Here is a 14,963-nt window from a genome sequence, read left to right on the forward strand (position 1 = left end):
CCCTCCCAAATTCAATAAAAACAGATCAACACCCCAATATATAATAGTGAAGCTTGCAAATCTTACAGCCAAAAAAAGCTATCCTGAGAGCCGCTAGGGAGAAGAGATTCCTTATGTACAGAGGGAGGAAAATAAGAATAACATTGGAACTATCCACAGAAACCTGGCAGGCCAGAAAGGGCTGATAAGACATATTCAGGGTACTAAATGAAAAGAACATGCAGCCAAGAATATTTTACCCAGCAAGCCTGTCATTGAGAACAGATGGAGAGATAAAGAGCTTTCAGGATAGGCAGAAACTGAAAGAATATGCGACCAGCAATCCAACCCTGCAAGGAATATTAAGGGGGTTTCTGTAAGCAAAGAGAAACCCCAAGAATCACATAGACCAGAAAGAGAGAGAAAAAATCTATAGAAACAGGGACTTTACAGGCAATAGAATGGCACTAAATTCAGATCTTTCAATAGTTACTCTGAATGTAAATGGGCTGAATGCTCCCAGGAAAAGACACAGGGCTTCAGACTGGAAAAAAAATCAGGACCCATCCATATGCTATCTAGAAGAGACTCATTTTGAACCTAAAGACACTTCCAGATTGAAAGTGAGGGGATGGAGAACCATTTACCACATTAATGGACCTCAAAAGAAAGCTGGGATGGCAATCCTCATGCCAGACAAATTAGATTTTAAATCAAAGACTGTAGTAAGAGATGTAGAGGAACACTATATCATATTTATTTATTTATTTATTTATTTATTTTTAAATTCTTTTTAATAGATTTTTTTAAAAGATTTTATTTATTTATTTGAGAGAGAGAGAGAGAGAGAGCACATGAGAGGGGAAGAGGGTCAGAGGGAGAAGCAGACTCCCTGCTGAGCAGGGAGCCCGATGCGGGACTCGATCCCGGGACTCCAGGATCATGACCTGAGCCGAAGGCAGTTGCTTAACCAACTGAGCCACCCAGGCGCCCGAGGAACACTATATCATATTTAAAGGATCTATCCAACAAGAAGATTTAACAATTATAAATATCTATGCCCCCAACATGGGAGCAGCCAATTATATAAACCAATATAAAAAAACATATTGATAATAATACATTAATAGTAGGAGATTTCAACACCCCACTCACAGCAATGGACAGATCATATAAGCAGAAGATCAACACAGAAACAAGAGTTTTGAATGATACATTGGACCAGATGGACTTCACAAATATATAGAGGACATTCCATCCTAAAACAACAGAATACTCATTTTTCTCAAGTGCACATGGAACTTTCTCCAGAATCGACCACATACTGGGTCACAAATCAGGTCTTAGCCTATATCAAAAGATTGAAATTATTCCCTGATATTTTCAGACCACAATGATTTGAAACTGGAACTCAACCACAAGAAGAAATTTGGAAGGAACTCAAACACTTGGAAGGTAAAAAGCACCCTGATGAAGAATGAATGGGTCGGGGGTGCCTGGGTGGCTCAGTCGTTAAGTGTCTGCCTTCCGCTTAGGTCACGATCCCAGGGTCCTGGGATGGAGCCCAGCATCAGGCTCCCTGCTCTGTGGGAAGCCTGCTTCTCCCTCTCCCACTCCCCGCACTTGTGTTCCCTCTCTCGCTGTGTCTCTCTCTGTTAAATAAATAAATAAAATCTTTAAAAAAATGAAGGGTCAACCAAGAAATTAAAGAAGAACTTAAAGAATTCATTGAAACTAATGAGAATGAAGACATATTGGTTCAAAACCTATGGGATACTGCATGGGGGTATAGCTCAGTGGTAGAGCATTTGACTGCAAAACCTATGGGATACTGCAAAGGCAGTCCTAAGAGGGAAGTACATAGCCATCCAATCCTCTCTAAAAAAAAATTAGAAAAATCCCAAATGTAAAAACTAACCTTATACCTAAAGGAGCTGGAGAAAGAACAGCAAATAAAGCCTAAACCAAGCAAGAAAGAGAAATAATAAAGATTAAAGCAGAAATCAATGAAATAAAAACCAGAAGAACAGTAGAACAAATCAATGAAACTAGAAGCTGGTTCTTTGAAAGAATTAAGATTTATAAGCCTCCGGCCAGACTTATCCAAAATAAAAGGGAAAGGACCCAAATTGATAAAATCATGAATGAAAGGGAATAGATCACAATGAATACCAAGGAAATAAAGACAATTGTTAGAACATATTATCAGCAACTATATGCCAACAAATTAGGCAATCTGGAAGAAACAGATTGATTCTTGGGAATTTATAAACTACCAAGATTTAAACAAGAAGAGATAGACAATCTGAACAGACCAATAACTAGCAAGGAAATTGAAGCAGTACTCAAAAACCGCCTAAAAAACGAGTCCAGGGCCAGATGGCTTCCCAGGGGAATTCTACCAAACATTTAAGAAAAAAAAATAATACTTATTCTTCTGAAGCTGTTTCAAAAAAATAGAAACGGAAGGAAAATTTCCAAACTCGTTCTACGAGGCAGCATTACCCTGATCCCAAAACCAGACAAAGATCCCAGCAAAAAGGAGAATGACAGACCAATATCCCTAATGAACATGGATTTCCAAGTTCTCAACAAGATCCTAGCCAATAGGATCCAACAGAACATTAAAAGGATTATTCACCCTGACCAGGTGGGATTGTTCTTGGGATGCAAGGTGGTTCAACACTCCCAAATCAATTAGTGTGATACATCACATGAGTTAAAGAAGGGACAAGAACCATATGATCCTCTGAATTGATGCAGAAAAAGCATTTGACAAAATACAACATCCTTTCTTGATTAAAACTCTTCAAAGTATAGGGATAGAAGGAACAGGCATCAATATCATAAAAAACATCTATGTAAAGCCCACACCATATATCATTCTCAATAAGGAAAAACTGAGAGCTCTTCCCTTAAGGTCAGGAACAAGACAGAGATGCTCACTGTAACCACAATTGTTCAGCATAGTACTAGAAGTCCTAGCCTCAGCAATCAAGTAACAAAAAGAAATAAAAAAAATATTTGAATTGACAAATAAGAAGTCAAACTCTTTCTATTCATAGATGACATGATACTTTATGCAGACAACCCAAAGACTCCACCCTCAAATTCCTAGAACTCATACAACAATTCAGCAATGTGGCAGGATACATAATCAATGCACAGAAATCAGTTGCATTTCTATACGTTAACAATGTAACAGAAGAAAGAGAAATTAAGGAATCAATTCCATTTACATTAGCACCAAAATCCACAAGTTACTTAGGAATAAACCTAACCAAAAAGTAAAGGACCTATACTCTAGAAACTACAGAATAGTTACGAAAGAAATTGAGGAAGACACAAACAGATGGAAAAATATTTCATGCTCATGGATTGGAAGAATAAACATTATTAAAATGTCTATGCTGTCCAGAGCAATCTACACATTCCATGCAATCCCTATCAAAATACCATCGAAATTCTTCACAGAGCTAGAACAAACAATCCTAAAATTTATGGAACCAGAAAAGACCCTGAATTGCCAGGGGAATGTTGAAAAAGAAAACCAAAGCTGGGGGCATCACAATGCCTGACTTCAAGCTATATTCCAAAGCTGTGATCACCAAGACAGCATGGTATTGGCATAAAAACAAACACATAGATCAATGGAATGGAATAGATACCCCAGAAACGGACCCTTAACTCCATGGTCAACTAATCTTTAACAAAGCAGGAAAGAATATCCAATGGAAAAAAAAATCTTTTCAATAAATGATGCTGGGAAAATCGGACAACCACATTCAGAAGAATGAATCTGGACCATTCTCTTACACTATACAGAAAAATACATGCAAAATGGATAAAAGACCTAAATGGGAGACAGGTAGCCATCAAAATCCTAGAGGAGAACATAGGCAGCAACCTCTTCAACCTCAGCCACAGTCATTTCTTGTTACACACATCTCCAAAGGCAAGGGAAACAAAAGCAAAAATGCACTTTTGGCACTTCATCAAGATAAAAAGCTTCTGCACAGCAAAGGAAACAGTCAACAAAACTAAAAAGCAACCCACGGAATGGGAGAAGATATTTGCAAATGACATTGCAGATAAAAGTCTGCTATCCAAGATCCATAGTGAACTTCTCAACACCCAAAAAACAAATAATCCAGTCAAGAAATGGGCAGAAGTCATGAACAGACACTTCTCCAGAAAGACATACAAATGGTAACAGACACATGAAAAAATGTTCAACATTACTAGTCCTCGGGGAAATACAAATCAAAACCTCAAATGAGATACCACGTTACACCATTTAGAATGGCAAAAATTAACAAGACAGGAAACAACAAATGTTGGTGAGGATGTGGAGAAAAGGGAATCCTCTTGCACTTTTGGTGAGAATACAAGCTGGTACAGCCAATCTGGGAAACAGTATGGAGTTTCCTCAAGATGTTAAAAATAGAGCTACCCTACAACCCAGCAATTGCACTCTTGGGTATTTACCCCAAAGACACAGATGTAGTGAAAAGAAGAGACACATGCACCCCAATGTTCATAGCAGCAATGTCCACAATAGCCAAACTGTCCTAGGAACTGAAATGCCCTTCAACAGATAAATGGATAAAGAAGTTGTGGTTCATATATACAATGGAATATTGCTCAGCCATCAGAAAGAATGAATACCTACCATTTGCATCAACATGGATGGAACTGGAGGGGATTCTGCTAAGTGAAATAAGTCAATCAGAGAAAGATAATTATCATTGGTTTCACTCATATGTGGAACATAAGGAATAGCACAGAAGACCATATGGGAAAGGAGGGAAAACTCAAGGGGGAAAATCAGAGAGGGAGACAAACCGTGAGAGACTGTGGACTCTAGTAAACAAACTGAGGGTTACAGAAGGGAGGTGGGTGGGGTGATTTGGTAGCTGGGTGATGGGTATTAAGGAGGGCATGTGTGGTGGTGAGCACTGGGTGTTTACACATCTAATGAATGGTTGAAACTTACATCAAAAACTAATGATGTACTGTATGTTGGTTAACTGAACTAAGTAACTAACTAAATAAATAAAAATAAAAAATACCTGTTCTTCTTGACTTATTCCAAAAAAAGAGAAAGGAAGGAGAAGTTCAAATTTGTTCTATGAGGCCAGTATTACCGTCACACCAGAACTAAGTAAAGACTCCATTAAAAAAAAAAAAAAAAAAAGAACTACAGGCTAATATCCCTGATTAATATGGATGCAAAAATTCTCAGTAAAATGCTAGCAAACCGAATCCAACAATACATTTTAAAAATCATTCACAATGATCAAGTGGGATTTATTTTGGTGTTGCAAGCATGGTTCAATATTTGCAAAATAAACTATGTGATCTATCACATTAATAAAAGGAAGGATAAGAACCAAATGATCATTTCAATAGATGCCAAAAAGTCATTTGAAAAGTGCAACATCCATTCATGACAAAACAAAACAAAACAAAACAAAAAAACTTAAACAACATAGTTCTAGAGGGAACATACCTCAATATAATAAAGGCCATATGCAAAAACCCACAGCTAACATTATACTAAATGGCAAAAAATCTGTTTTTCCTCTAAGATCTGGAACAAGAAATGAATGTCTTCTATCACCACTTTTATTCAACATAGTACTGGAAGCCTTAGCCACAGCAATCAGAAAACAAAAAGAAATGAAAGGTATCAAAATTGGTAAGGGAGAAGTAAAACTCTCACTATTTGCAGATGACATGATACTATATATAGAAAACCCTAGGAGCGCCTGTGTGGCTCAGTCAGTTGACCATCTGACTCAGATTTCAGCTCAGGTCATGATCTTGGGGTCCTGGGATCAAGCCAGGCATCAAGCTCTTTGCTCAGTGGGGAGTCTGCTTGTCCCTCTGCCCCTGCCCCAGCTTGTGTTCTCTCTCTCTCTCTCAAATAAATAAATAAACTCATAAAAAAGAAAGAAAACTGTAAAAACTCCATCAAAAACTACCAGAACTGATAAATGAATTTAGTAAAGTCACAGGACACAAAGTTAATATACAGAAAACTGTTGCATTTCTATACACTAAAAATGAAGTAGCAGAAAGAGAAATGAAGAAAATAATTCCATTTGCAATTGCATAAAAAATACAATAGCTAAGAATAAACTTAACCAAAGAGGTGAAGGACTCTTACTCTGAAAACTATAAAACACTGATGAAAGAAATGAAGATGACAAAACAAATGACAGACATTCCATGCTCATGGATTGGAAGAACCAATATTGTTAAAATGTCCATACAGTCCAAAGCATTCTACAAATTCAATGCAATCTTTATCAAAATACCAACAACATTTTTATAGAACTAGGACAGATAATCCTAACATTTGTATGGAACCACAAAAGAGCCTGAGTAACTAAAGCAATCTTGAGAAAGAATTAGAAAGGTGGAGGTATCATGACCCCAGATTTCAAGATATATTACAAGGCTATGGTAATCAAAACAGTATGGTATTGGAGCAAATATAGACTGATAGATCAATAGAACAGATTAGAAAACCCACAACTATCTGGTCAGTTAATCTTCAACAAAGCAGGAAAGTTTATCCAATGGGAAAAAGCAGTCTCTTCAACAAATGGTGTTGGGAAAACTGGACAGCTACATGCAAAAGAATGAAACTGGACCACTTTCTTACACTATACAAAAAAAAAAAAACTTAAAATGGATTAAAGACATAAATGTCAGACCTGAAACAATAAAATTCCTAGAAGAAAATATAAGCAGTAATGATTTTGACATGGGTCATAGAAACATTTTTTCTAGATATGACTTCTCTGGCAAGGGAATAAAAAGAAAAATTAAACTACTGGAATTATATCAAAATTAAAATCTTTTGCACACCAAAGGAAACTGTCAAGAAAACTAAAAGGCAACCTACTGAGTGGGAGAAGATATTTGCAAATTATATATCCTATAAGGGGTTAATATCCAAAACACATAAATAACTTATACAAATCAACTCCAGAAACATCTCAAATAATCCAATTAAAAATTGGCAGAAGACCTGAATGGATGTTTTTCCAAAGAAGACATGCAGATGACCAAAAACCATATGAAAGATGGTCAACAACACTCATTACCAGGGAAGTGCAAATTAAAACCACAATGAGATACCATTTTACACCTTCAAAATGACTAAAATAAAAACACAAATAAGTATTGGTGAGTGTGTGGAGAAAAATGTACCTTTGTGCACTGTTGGAGGGAATGTGAATTGGTGCAGCCACTGTCAGCAATGGTATGGAGGCTCCTCGAATATTAAAAATAGAATTACCATACTATCTAGTAATTCCACTACTGGATATTCACCCAAGGAAAGATAAACCACTAATTCAAAAAGATATATGCACACTTTTGTTAATTGCACCATTATTTGCAATAGCCACGACGTGGAAACGATCCAAGTGTCCATCAACATATGAATGGATAAAAAAAGATGTGGTATATACATATATACAATGAAATACTACTCAGCTATCCACAAGAAAAGATGCTCCTCATCATTTACCATCAGGGAAATAAAAATCAGAACTACTGTATCACCTCACACCTGTCAGAATGGCTAAAATCAACAACACAAGAAACAACAGGTGTTGATGAGGATGTGAAGAAAGGGGAACGCTCCTGTAGTGTTGGTGGAAATGCAAACTTGTGCAGCCACTCTGGAAAAGAGAATGGAAATTCCTCAAAAAGTTAAAAATAGAAATACCCTATGATCCAGCAATCGCACTACTTGGTATTTACCCAAAAGATTCAAGAACATTAATTCAAAGAGATATATGCACCCTGAAGCTCATAGAAGCACTGTTTACAATAGCTGAGATATGGAAGCAGCCCAAGTGTCAGTATATATAATATTCTGTCACAGAAAGAATGGAATCTTGCCATTTGCAATGACATGGATGGAGCTAGAGAGTATAATGTTAAGTGAAAAAAGCCAGTCACAGAAAGACAAATACCGTATGATTTCACTGATGTGTGGAATTTAAGAAACAAAACAAATGAGCAGGGGGAAAAATTTAAAAAGAGAGAGAAATCAAGAAATAAACTCAAGTTTAGAGAACATACCAGTGGTTACCAGAGAGGAGGGGATAGGAGATGGGTTAAACAGATGATGAAGATTAATGAGTACATTAATTCATTAATTATTAAATGGGCACTGGGTGATGTATGGAATTGTTGAATCACTATATAGTACACCTGAAACTAATATATAACTGTATGTTAAGTAACTGGCATTAAAAAAAAAAAACTTAAAAAGCCAAAATTTTTATGGAAAAATTAACCTTAATAATTTTCAGTAAAATGAAAATTTTAATTGGAAAAATAATAAAATCTTGCCATTTGCAACAACATGGATGGATCTAAAAAGCCTAATGCTAGGTGAAATAAGTCAGAGAATGATAAATACTGTATGATTTCACTCATATCTGGAATTTAAGAAACATAACAAATGAAGAAACAAGAAAAAAAGTGACAAACTAAAAAAAGGACTCTTTTTTTAAAGATTTTATTTATTTATTTGACAGTGAGAGAGAGTACAAGCAGGGGGAGCAGCAGGTAGAGGGAGAAGCAGGATCCTGCTGAGCAGAGAGCCTGACGTGGGGCAGGATTCCAGGACCCTGGGATCCTTACAGGCTGTAAGGGCCACACTTAACTTTCACACCAGAACTTGCTGCAAACACAGAAAAAAGGCAATGATAAGAACAATGAAGGAACTGAATATTCTTCCTTACTCATTTGCTTACTTGTATTTGCCAACCACCTTCACTAAAAATGAAGACACTGAATAAAAGGGAAATACAGGACAATGTCTAAGTCCATTTCCTTTCAGTTTCCTTACTCATTAGGAAGCCCAAAATATAAAGTGTTGGTAGAATGTATGCCTATCAAGTAGTATAATCAAGACAATTGAATTACAGTTGTGTAGTATTTCCACTGCTCCTATAAGAACAAAATACATATGTCTGTTCAATAAAATAAGAATTGAGTTATGCATGTGACTTTGCATATGATTTAATTTACATTTAAAATGGCATTACACAATACAAAAATGAATGCTAAAATTCATGCTAATAATTTATTTTTTTCCTTCCTCATAACAACAATAAATAGGAAATAAAAAACACCATGACAAGTCCAGAGAGAGACACAGAACATAGGGAAATATATATTTTAAATAAAAAATTTAGTAATGTATATTTATTTAGTAATCCTGCAATTTGGACAAATTTCCTTTTTTACTGATCCTTCAAATGTAGCCAGAGAAAATGCTCTGTGTTTTGTGGTTACATGGCTAAAACTACTATTTGGTTAATCTGCCCCTTAAGTTTACAGGCAACTCAATTTTTTTTCTAGGAAAGAAAGCTCAATTATCCAACTCTAAATGTCTGCCAGTATGTCTTCCAGGTTCCTCCAGCACTAAAGTGATGTTTGAAGCTAAGACTGATTTTTTCCCCTGTCATTTCAACTCAGACCTGCCCCATTTAGATTAGCTTGTGGCAATCATTTCTGCAGATAGTATAAGGAGTGTAAACCTTAATAATTAATAGTACAAACTTTCAATCAACTGGATTTGGAATTTAATCTTTTCTCCATTCCCCATGTGCTGGGACATCCTGAGCAAATTACCTACCTTTTAAATCTGTTTGTTAAGTCCCACACTCAGAGATTATGATTCAATAGGTCTGGTGCAGGGGACTAGGAATCTGACTTTTAACTAATTATTCCATGTGACTTCTGATGTAGCTAGGCTATATACTGGTGTTTGGGAATCCTTGGATTTGATCATTTTTATAAAGTATACAGACTTCTCAGGTCCTTGCTGTGCATGTGCCTTAGAATAATGTATTTTTATTCTCTTAAACAGGGGTCAAATGTTTCATTATATCATAATCCTCAATAGAACGTTTTTAGGAAGAAACAGGTCTTCCTTGAACTGACTCAAAAGCCAAAACAATGATCTTATTAAAAGGTTATAGAATTTTCCCGTGGTAGCAAGTAATATACTACATAGTTCTGGTACACAGCACTACACACACACGCACACACATGAAAGATGAGTATATGACATAAGGAAAGCATCCTTCCAAAAACAGTTACCGATATATTGAGCCCTATTGTTCTGGTATATGAAGTTGATGGAAATACTGTAGAACAGGAATAAAATACAAAATGCCAATGTGTGTGTGTGTGTGTATGTGTGTAGGTAGGTAGGTAGGTAGGTAATTGGAGATTGGTAACACATAAGTCATTTGGGTCTGTCAGTTACGCTTTAAAGTGGAAAAGATAGGGGTGCCTGGGTGGCTCAGTCGTTAAGCGTCTGCCTTCAGCTCAGGTCATGATCCCAGGGTCTTGGGATCGAGCCCTGCATTGGGCTCCCTGCTCCCCGGGAAGCCTGCTTCTCCCTCTCCCACTCTCCCTGCTTGTGTTCCTGCTCTGGCTATCTCTCTCTCAAATAAATAAATAAAATCTTTAAAAAAATAAAATGGAAAAAATATCTTAATAAAAATTAATCAAATTTCCATTCCTCTGGAAAGCCAGCCTTAAAAGAAACAAAACAGGCTTTGAGGGTGGAGATCGAGGGGAGGAATGATGTATATTTTGAAGCAGAGCTGAGTTGTGTGTGGGAAAAAGAAGATATCATGGTAAATTGGTGTTGATGGAGAAAGAATTCAAACAGCCAGAGAATAATCTGTGGAGAACTGAAGTGGGAAAGGGGCACAAAAAGTAAAGTCAGGTTGTACCATTGCAATTTTAGCAAAAGCCCTTGCAACAGAAAGCTTGTGAGTTGCCCCTTTTAGTGCTCCTTCCATGACTTACTGCTACCAAGTTGTGATTACTGCATTAATTAAAGAGCATTACAAGAACACATGGAGTACTTAATTGTGCCTATTACCACTCTCTAATATTTCTATGTTTATTATTTGGTCCCAAACAGTTCATTATTAATAAGTAACATTTAGTTCATACTTTCTAATTGAAATTAGAAATTATTGTCAGAGGGGTGGTAAGATTGGGTTTTTGTATAAATAATTTTGCCAGTTTGTCCTGTCTGCTTGCTCTGTTGGTTTCTCAGTTATTTCATATCTCCTGTAGCTATACTCCTATGGTGGAGGTATCAGAGCAGCTCAAAAATTGGTAGTTCAGCATCTCAAGCAAGCAGAAATCCATGGCCTTGTTACATGACTGCACATTCCCTGTATGGAAGAGCAAGAAGATGATGTAATGGATATTTTCCCATGATATACTTCTGTCTCAAACACAGAAGGGCTGGTCAGATATCTGAAAGGAAGCTATCATTTAGATATTGCTTCTTTTTCATGTCTTATTTTATACCAAAAACTTTTTAATCATGTCTTTTCTTTCTCATATTGTAGTTATAAGTCTTATTTTTAAAATATCACATGAGAATAAGTTGTTATAGAAATACGTTTAAGAAAACAATTCACAACCACTGATGCTAAACTCTGTTCAAGTTTATAACTAAGAAGCTCTACTTGAAGGTGGACAGAATAAATGCCCTATCTTATAAATTGGTAGGCTGGGTCTCAGATTAAGGAACATTTCTTTCAAGGCAAATGAAAAAGCTAAATATATTAAATGGACATTTTAAGATATTATATCAATGTAGTAATTAAAAGGAATTTTTAAAAGTTTTTACTTAAATTCCAGTTAGTCATCATACAATGTAATATTAGTTTCAGGTATAGAATTCAGTAATTCAACAATTAGATACAATAGGAATTCTTGGTTTCTTGAATTATTTTGCTATTTCTCTGAAAGTCTTGAGGTCATTAAAACCTGAAGGACTTTGAAATGTTAGATAATAATATGAGTACATGTTTTTTTTTTTAAGATTTTATTTATTTATTTGACAGAGAGAGAGATAGCCAGAGCAGGAACACAAGCAGGGGGAGTGGGAGAGGGAGAAGCAGGCTTCCAGTGGAGCAGGGAGCTTGATACGGGGCTCAATCTCAGGATCCTGGGATCATGACCTGAGCTGAGGGCAGACACTTAACAACTGAGCCACCCAGGTGCCCCTGAATACATGTTTTTCATTATGAGTTTTAAAGATTTGAAGATGAGGGACAGATAGTTCTAGAAAGTCATAGTGTATTTGTATCTCATAGGGGAAAAGAGTGATGTTAATACTGATTTCAGGTTTGTGTCCATATCTCCATTACTCTTTTTAACATGCACACCACATTCTTGGATACAATGAAAGGAAAGGAGATGAGACATAACTTATGGGTGCCTGACATTACTTTATGGTCTTTACTAATGTTGATCATTTAGCTACTTTATCCTTCCTGTTAGATTTATATCTGGCTCATCTGTGTTGCAAAGCCAGGGAAGTTTAAGATATTTCTTGAGGGGTGCCTGGGTGGCTGGCTCGGTTGAGTGTTTGCCTTTGGCTCACGTCATGATCCCAGGGTCCTGGGGTTGGAATCCCTGCTCAACGGGGAGCCTGTTTCTCCCTCTCCTTCTCTTACCCTGCTCCTGCTGTCTCACTCACTCTCTCTATCTCAAATAAATAAATAAAATCTTTAAAAAAATAAAATAAAATATTTCTTGATTTAAGTTGGGAATGATATTTTTCTCTTGTATTTCTTTCTTGAGGATCAGGAGTAATTGTTTTCATTATGAAGTGTACTGCACAGGAAAAATACATTTTTTTTTCTTTTTTGTATTCCTCACTTGGCTTTCTTTTTCTTTCTTTCTTTCTTTCTTTCTTTCTTTCTTTCTTTTTCTTTCCTTCTTTCTTTCTTCTTTCTCTTTCTTTCTTTCTTTCTTTCTTTCTTTCTTTCTTTCTTTCTTTCTTTTCTTGTCCTTCCCTCCTTCCTCCCTCCCTCCTTCCTCTCTTCCTTCCTTTCTTCCCTCCCTCCTCCTCTCTCTTTTTTCTTTCTTTTTCACTTGCCCTCTTTTTTCTTCCTTCTTCCTTTCCTTCCTTTTCATCTTTCCTTCTTTTATTTTTCCTGAAGTTAATTCTATGTGCCATCAACACATGACAATCACAAAGAAAAATAGGTAAGAAACAGAAAGTGGCTTCATATAAACAGTGTTCCTCTCAAACAGTATGCCCTGTTTTTTCTGTGAGACTGCAATTTCTAATCACTTATTCCATTTTTCTTTATTTTTATTTTTTTATTTTTTAAAGATTTTATTTATTTATTTGACAGAGAGAAAGAGAGAGAGAGAGATATCACAAGTAGGCAGACAGGCAGGCAAAGGGAGAGGGAGAAGCAGACTCCCTGCTGAGCATGGAGCCTGATGAGGGGCTTGATCCCAGGACGCTGGGATCATGACCTGATCCAAAGGCAGACACCTATCCAACTGAGCCACCCAGGTGCCCCCCATTTTTCTTTATTTTTGTATTTTTCTTGATATAACATTGTCATCTACAATACTATTAGGGACAGGCAGGGGATGAAATTTAATGCTGAAGAGTCTCAGATTTCCAATGTGTGGAAAAGACATTTTGAAAATTGCCTATTTTACTTGGCAAGAAGGATTTAAAGACTTCTGTGATTGTTGTTTTTCATGTTAAACTGACTTTTTATCTTCTCTCTTTCTCTTTTTAATTCTCTTCTTGATATTTACTTCCATACTTTCTTTTCTCTCCATTCTATGTTGCATATTTCCATTGTAATGATTAAAAAAAAATAACAAGGGAGGAAAACAAGGCTGCTCCCTCTGTCACTTACTTCTCCCTTGGCTATCAGATGCCTTGCTTTTCAGAGACATATGTAATCCATCATTTTCCTTAATGCAGTTTTGAGTATTATGGTAGCAACTGCCAATCTCTCACTAGATCTTTAGCTCAGGGGAAAAAATAATTTAAATATTAAAAGATGTCTTAAAATTTTTAAGTATGTATGCTTTTTGTCTATTTTGATATGGAAATATGACCTCTTGGTCTTTAGAATACTGTCTTTTTTGCAAATGGGCAGAAAGAACCTTTCATGATGATTTTAACACAGTCTCTATCAGTGGAACTGAAAGGAAAAAGAATGAAACAAAACAAATGCATGCAGTTTCATCAATTTTGTCCAAAAGAGATACATGTCCAAACATTGTTTATCCTTTAGTTTCATTTTTTCTAAGAAGCATCCCATAACCATCCCAGCCCTCACCAATCTCTACTTCCTCCAAGTTCCTGTATCACAGGCAGTATAGCTTCATAGCCTGACTAAACTCAGTCACCATTCTATACCATCTTCCCATGACAGGTCATCTGATATAGGGAAAAATATTGCTTAGGTAAATTTATAGCTATGGAAGAAAAACAAGTAAAGGGTGCTGTATGTATTGGTTTGCTTCATCTAATAATTTCCTTTTAATCCAAGTATGCTTACTGTCAATAGCCATTGACAGTAAGAAGTGTTGATTCAAAGGAAAAGGAGAGTGAGAAGTACTGAGATGCTTGTACTTCAAACTGACTTTTAAATATCTTTGGTATTTTCCCACCAGCATTTTTCACAGAGCTAGAACAAACAATCCTAAAATCTGTATGTAACTACAAAAGACCCCGAATAGCCAAAGCAATCTTGAAAAAGAAAAGCAAAACTGGATTATCACAATTCCAGACTTCAAATTATATTATAAAGCTAAAGTGATCATAATAACATGGTGCTAGCTCCCAAAAAAAAAAAAATAGACACATAGATCAATGGAACAGAATAGAAAACCCAGAAATGAACCCACAATCCACAATTAAGTCAAGTAATCTTTGACAAAGCAGGACAGAATACCCAACGTGAAAAAGACAGTTTCATCAACAAATGGTGTTGGGAAAACTGGACACCTACATGCAAAAGAATGAAACCGAACCATTTTCTTATAGCATACACCAAAATATATTCAAAATGGATTAAAGACCTACCTAAATGTGAAACCTGAAACCATAAAAATCCTAGAGGAGAACACAGGCAGTAATTTCTTTG

This window comes from Leptonychotes weddellii, chromosome X (assembly GCF_054177405.1).
Source record: "Leptonychotes weddellii isolate Sample4059 chromosome X, ASM5417740v2, whole genome shotgun sequence".
NCBI classification, from domain to species: Eukaryota; Metazoa; Chordata; class Mammalia; order Carnivora; family Phocidae; genus Leptonychotes; species Leptonychotes weddellii.